Genomic DNA, 7,062 nt, shown 5'->3' with positions numbered 1-7,062 from the left:
TGAACTCACAACAAAATTTCGAAAATTTTTCTCGACTTTGGAGGAAAAGTTTAAATTTCAATTAAACTTTTTGCTCCACGCGAAGGCAGCGGCAAGTGGGCTAGAAATTGATTACAAATACATACATACATATGTACATGGCTGAGCGTGACTGTGTGTGTGTGTGTGTGGGGTCTTTCGCAAAAGTGCCCTCTCCCCTAGCACGACGCAACGGTATCTACTTGCGTACGTAATGCGGCATTGTTTCGACCATATTGTTGCAGTTTTTTAACTTTGGCGATTATCATTAATTACTTAGTTACTCAGCTGCCAGCGTCGGCGTCGCCGTTGTCGCTTTCGCTCGTTGAATCGCTTAACGCCTTTAATGAGCACTTGCTTTGTTCAAGTACAGTATGTACTGTTGTTGTTGCTGCGCTTAATTTTTAATAGCTTACATACATACAAGCATATTTTCATATATGTACATATTTGCTTGTACTATGTAATTTGCGTAGTTATCGGCGCGTCTATGTATTTGCCTGGCTGGCGCCCTGCATCCACTGACGCATAGCGAAAATTTTCAATTAGCCACACTTCATACATTTGAATTCTTTCGCGCTTTGGCTTTTGGCTGCTTCTCTGGCGGAGGAGTGTGGCTGGGTGGGTTGCCATGACATGGTTTTCATGCTTACGCTTGTTGTTGTTGTTGTTGTTGCTGCTCATTAATGAGCAGTTAATGCGTTGCACGACTGTTGCTGTGACTTAAATTATTTATAGCCAACGTGTTAGTATGTATGTATGCACTTGTAGCAAGCAACGAGTTGCAGACTCTTTCTTGCCTGCTTTGGTGAAAGTGAAAAGTTATGCACACTCGTTTCATATATATATAATATGTACTGCTGCCGGCGTCCTTCTACGAAATCAAGTTTAGGCACGAATACATGCATTTATGTTTAAACACACACACATCGACATACCGATTTACATACATACATATGCACAGTTAGCTACATCGTAACTAGCTGTAACTCTCAAAGAGGCTGAGTTGGTTGCTTTCGTGGCAAATTAGTGGCTAACGCACACATATGTAGGTACAACAATAAATGCAAAGCGAAATATTTGATATTTTTTACATCCTTTTTTGTTCGGTAAGCGCTTATACGAGCATGTCTGACGAGTCGGAGATAGGGAGCGTAAAATAAACAGGACTTCGTTTTGAGAGAGTGAGCGCCGAAATACGGCTACACTGAGAAATTTCCCTTCATTACGGTCTGAGTGTGAATGCGCCAGCGCTCAATGTATTTTGTTGAGTAAATCGCATGATATTTTATTTTTTACTGCATGCGATGCTTAGCATTAATTTTGGGATTTCAAAGATAACTAGTAATCTAGACTACGAACTTATTTTCTTTAATGGTGCGGCTCACTAGTTCAGATACTATGTAGCACGATACCACAGTGCTGCGTCTATAGTAACTGAAGAGATGGAAGTGTATCTGCCTAAATATTTGATGAATTACTTACCAACTTATCCGATAAATTGGAATTTTTTGAGATTTAAACAAAACTAGATCGGTCTCACCTGCCTGGCTGAGTGTATAAAATTTCTAAGCGCTATATTAAGAGTAATTCATTTCAATTTAATTCAACATACTTGAAATATTCGAAAAGAAGCTCATTTTAAATTGTTTACCACATTCAAAATATTTTCAAACTAAAACTACCTTAAACCTCTCTCTTGTGATATTTTTTCATACTTATGTAGTTTAGAAATGATGATACCCATGTCTCTTTCGATTAAAATTCCGCAATACGCTGGAATAATTGGTACATATCTTGAGCGTATATGTACTGTTTAGACATACAAAAAAAAAAAAAGCTTGTTGAAATTAACAAAATAAAGCTTTTTATTACATAGAAGCGTGACGCCCGTGATGGAAAACATTTTCTGACCAAAGTTCTCGACATTACTTTTCATTTGATATCTATATTGTGATGTTTTAGATAAATTGTGTAGACTCGAAAATAAGTGGCAACCTTACACCATCTCCCTAAGGGATATTATTTATATATATACATATATAATATACTAGATCGCCCTCACCCGCTTCGCTGAGTGTATGAAATTTCAAAGTGCTACATTGAGTAAAATTTATTTCAAGAAAACTCAATTAAATCCCAGGAGGTTTAAAATTTGTTTAACCATCTTCAAACATTTTTCAAACTAAAACTTTATTAAAGCTTCATTCGAAGACAACAGGGTTGAGTTGGGCTGGGATAAATTTCAAATCACCACCGATAAATCAACTGCCAGAACCATTGCGCACCTTTTACTGTAATATTCAATTCAAAATAATTGAATTTAATTTTTGAAAAGGTGGCAACCCTTGTGAAAGACTTAAATATTATTCAAAACTTTCGAACTAAAGGTTTTTTAACAATATTTCGTTAGACAACCCTATTTTAATTCTTTAGATAGTTTGCGTATAATTAATTTAAATTTGACTTGTCAAATAGGTGGCAACCCTTTTCAAAATATATTCGAGATACAGCTTTTTTTAAACCTCTTGACACCCATTTTTTAATATAATGTTCAAATAAATAACTCCCTAAGTTGAAATTGAATTGTGATTATTTTAAAAGGTGGCAGCCCTCATCCATGAGTAGACAATGATTTTATATATCTCCATACCAAGTTCCAGTAATATATCCTGAGCAATGCAGTATGAAAAATTCCGTTTGTATGAGAGGTGCCACGCCCTCTTGTCTAATCGAGATTAAATTTATCCTATATTTTAAGTTGGGGTCATTTAGCCGTGCACAAAATTTTATGATAATTGGTTGAGTAGTTAAAGCGTGAATGCATAGCAAACAAACAAACTCACTTTCGTATTTATAATATTAGTAAGGATAGGGAAAGCATTGTTTAGAAACCTCCTCTTGGTAACAATGAATAGAAGCCTGCATCACCAAAAAAAGTGGCGGTTTTTCCACCGGGATTACAAAATTTATTATATTTCGGAAAAATATTCAGATTTAAGCGAGCTGGACCGATTTGAAAATACCTCAAAAAAAGAAGTTTTTTATGAATAAAAATTGTTTCTTAAAGAACTTCTTGAAATAACTTAGTTTTTAATTGTTTATTTGTGGTTTTAACAATTGCAAATTTTGAGGTGCCCTGTCAAGCAAGCTATTATTATCAAGCTATAAGCATTGGCCATACCATAAGGACTGGTTGTTGGTTTTGAAATTTATGAAACCAAAAAATAAAACCAGGCTGCTGCAGCGGCCGTCTGCAAGCTGAGCTATTTAAGTACGGTGGCGAGGAGTTAATAAAAATATGGGGAGATGAACGCATGCCGGACGCCTGGAATTTATGTGTACTCTACCGCGGTATAAGCATTCTAAAAATAGGACCCCAGGTCTTATCGACCATATTGTGTGAAAGCCCACCGTCAAAGAACTGATTGGGGCTTACCAGTGTAGGTATTCACAATACGCGAATCTTGGAAAATACTCGCCAGAATAAGATCGACACACACCATCTATTTGTCGACTTCAAAACCGCTTTTGACAGAACGAAAAGAAGTTGTCTTTATGCCAAGATGTCTGAATTTTGCATCCCCGCGAAACTGAAATGTAATGCTGTGTAAAATGAAGTTGAGCAATGCCACCAGCTCCGTCAGAATTTGGAAAGACCTCTCCACAGGATCACGGGAACAAAAAGTCTATTCGCTAGGGTAAGGATGACGCTACACTATTGTGACCATACGCTGCCCGGCGGCAGTTGTAAACGCTATTTTATTGGCTACCAAGTCAGCTGGTCGCATATGTAGGATTGCGTGGAGCACTCAAGTGCAGCACAACATTTTTTTTAGATGTAAAGTGCTGCTGAGGCTTTCCTTACATCGATCCTTCACATCAAATTTCCACGACAGTTTGCTGTCCAGTACGATTCCATGGTACTTCGTATTTGGCTTTAGTCGAGGAATGGTCTCCCCCAATTTAGGTTTATCCCAAGCTGGAATCTTATATTTTCTAGTGAATAATACTAAGTCCGTATGTGGCGCAATCATGAAATGAAAATGTTGTGTACTGATCTCTACAAAATTAAGAAAATGGAATTAATGTTTAATGTCCAACCTAACCTATTTGTGACACTGAATCGGTTAATACTTTGCCCAGCCGCACACAGATTTTTACATATGAAATTTCGCCTTTTTAATTACCATCATTGTGACTCCGTGGGAAGGTGGCGACTCTATTCCAAATTACTTTCTTAAGCTAAAGAGTATACAAATTAAATATAATCTTTGGAGCACGCCAGTGTAAGTTTGATTATAATTAAATTAATAACCTCTTTTGTATTTTTAGTTAGTGTAATCTCTAGGAAAATGAAAAGACTATCGGAAAAGCAACAAATCAGCAATTATCGGCTGAAGTGAGCTTCCATAATGGCAATTACAAATATTGTGAAATTTAGATACTTATTGTTTACTGACATATTTATGTAAGTGCATGATTACACACATACATACACGTAAATACATGATTCTGTAAATTCTGATTATAATCTTTTATATGTCAAGTTTAATGGAATTTGTGCAAGTGATAGAGAGTAAATTTACGGCAGAATTTGCAACTAGCTTGTGCAAGTGCTATCGCATATGAGTGCGTAAACTGCTTTAATTTTCCATTAACTTACTGGCTCATTGCAAGTAGTTACTAGAAGTCCAACCAACATATGCACTTATGCAGAAAGCTTAATTGGAAATTATTAAGTCTATTAGAAATTCTTCAGCTAATATTGACTTTCAAAGCACAAACAATTAGTATTGTTGGTTTTATAGAAATCAAGGCTTTTCTGAGATACCAAAATGTCACATACTATACATATATTCAAGTGTGGACATAACTTATTGCCACATTTCGATGCTTGCGTCTCTGGCTTTGCTTGCAAATATTTGCCATAATACACCGTGACTATTGAATCCAATTTAATATAATATTTAATATCTGCATTTGCAGTCACACCGCCGCCAGCTGCTGCAAATATGAGTGGTTGCTTAAATTAAGCTACGAATTCTACGTAGGTTACGTATACGCAGTGGTATATGCTTCATGCGCAAGCACGACAACATTCAATTGCAAATTGTCAAAGGCAATGACGGCCAGTGAATTATGACTATAAATATTACAAACTGCAGGCTTGACGTAGTGGCTGTTTGCTTGGCCGAACGACCGGCGGACTAAGTGATTACGTGACATATGTACGAGTATATAAGTAGCAAGCAAGTAAGTGCGTGAGTGAACAGACTGTTGGGTTAAAGCTTTGATAGGTTTAATGTCGCGGCACCATTCTTTTGTTCATGAAATGCGAGCATATATTGTACATACATATGTGTACTCACGTTTGTTTGTGTTGACAGTTTGACAAATGAACTTACATTCTTCGAAATAAATACATACATATACATATACGAGCAGTACCTTCTACCTTTGCCCAAGAAAACATTGTACTCCTACTCGTTAAGTCTTGGAACTTCTCCGCTGCCTTTCCCTATTCCATCTGCAATTTCACTTCAAACCAGTTCAACAAAGCAATTCGATGCAGTTATTTAACGCCGTATATATATCTGTAGTATGTACATATGTGCATCGTCAGTTGCCAGACGTGTACACTTGACTGCTGCTGCTTCGCTAAATGACATGTTGCGCCTTCAAACTCTTACTGCTCTTTCAACTCTTCACCTTACCCAAATACATATATTCTAAAAATATAGTTGTATGCAGTTACTTTGGTTTGCATGAATTTTGGTCAGAAATTTTCTTTTATCATATGAGGAAGTTCTACCAAATGGAAAAAAACATTCGAAAGATCAAAATTTTACAATATCCCGGATTTTGCAAGTTTTTTTTAGAATATCTCAAAAACTATTTTAGTTACAAAAACGGTTCTAGTCACGTTTTTAAGGAAATATCTGGGCTAAGTAAAGAAAATATATTAAAAAAAAATTGAAAAATAAAATAAATTAAAGAATTTTGAAATTTATAAAAATCGTAAAAGAAAAATTTTATACATATATATTTTATGCAAAATTTTTTCGTATGCAATACCGCTAACTGATCTCAAAAGATCTTGTAATTTTCAAAAAGACATGATAATATGAATTTCTGAACTTTAAAATATAAAAATTTATTGGGGAGAAATGTAATAAAAGACTAACTTTATTTAGAGTTGACAAAAAAAAATTATTTCTCAAAGTTTAAAAAATTCGTGTATCTTAAAAAAAACAACTTCTTGAATATTTCAGTATCTTTTAAGACAAACAGGCGGTGTTGCATAAAAAAAATTTAGCCAAAAAACAATTATAAGTTTTTGCTTTTACTATTTTTTGGTTACCAAAATTTTGTATTTTTTTCATATAATTTTTATATGGCCTCATATATCACCTTTAAAACAATTTTTCGTGATATTTAAAAAATTAACGTGCAAAAGCCGAGAAATTGTGAAATATTGAACTTTCGAAAAACAATTATTTTTTCCTTTGGTAAAACTTTGTAATATGATAAAAGAAAAGCTTTGACCAAAATTAAGGCAAATCCAAAATGGTCGTTTTAGCATGGATTGACCCATATAGTATGTACATAACTATGTATGTATCTTTTCTGTGTGTGCGTTGATCATCGTCTTGGTTCGAACAGCAGTGCTGACGTTACTATTGATGATGGCCAGCTGTGTCATTTCTATGCCAAAGGCACTCCCAGTTCAATGTCGCCACCTTGCCAGAGTTGCCACATCATCGGTCTAATTTGCTGGCGCTCCTTCGCTTAATACACAAACGCACGTACATAAATACAAATACTGACACAAATGTAGATACATATATAAATATTTGTTTATGGTGCGCTGTCCTTGTGTTGAGCTAATGGAATTTGTGCACCAGCGGTGATTTGTGTCTGCTTCAGGTCACAATAAGTACACTCACTTTTACACAAACATTTCAGACATACATACATACTGACGGGAGTACATACGAATAATCACATAAACAAATAAAATTGTAAAATTGCTCCCCTTAT

This window comes from Rhagoletis zephyria, unplaced genomic scaffold (assembly GCF_001687245.7).
Source record: "Rhagoletis zephyria isolate East Lansing unplaced genomic scaffold, Rhagoletis_zephyria_1.1 Rzeph_scaffold_05098, whole genome shotgun sequence".
NCBI lineage: Eukaryota > Metazoa > Arthropoda > Insecta > Diptera > Tephritidae > Rhagoletis > Rhagoletis zephyria.
The sequence above is the reverse complement of the archived record's forward strand: the minus strand, read 5'-3'. Positions refer to the sequence as shown.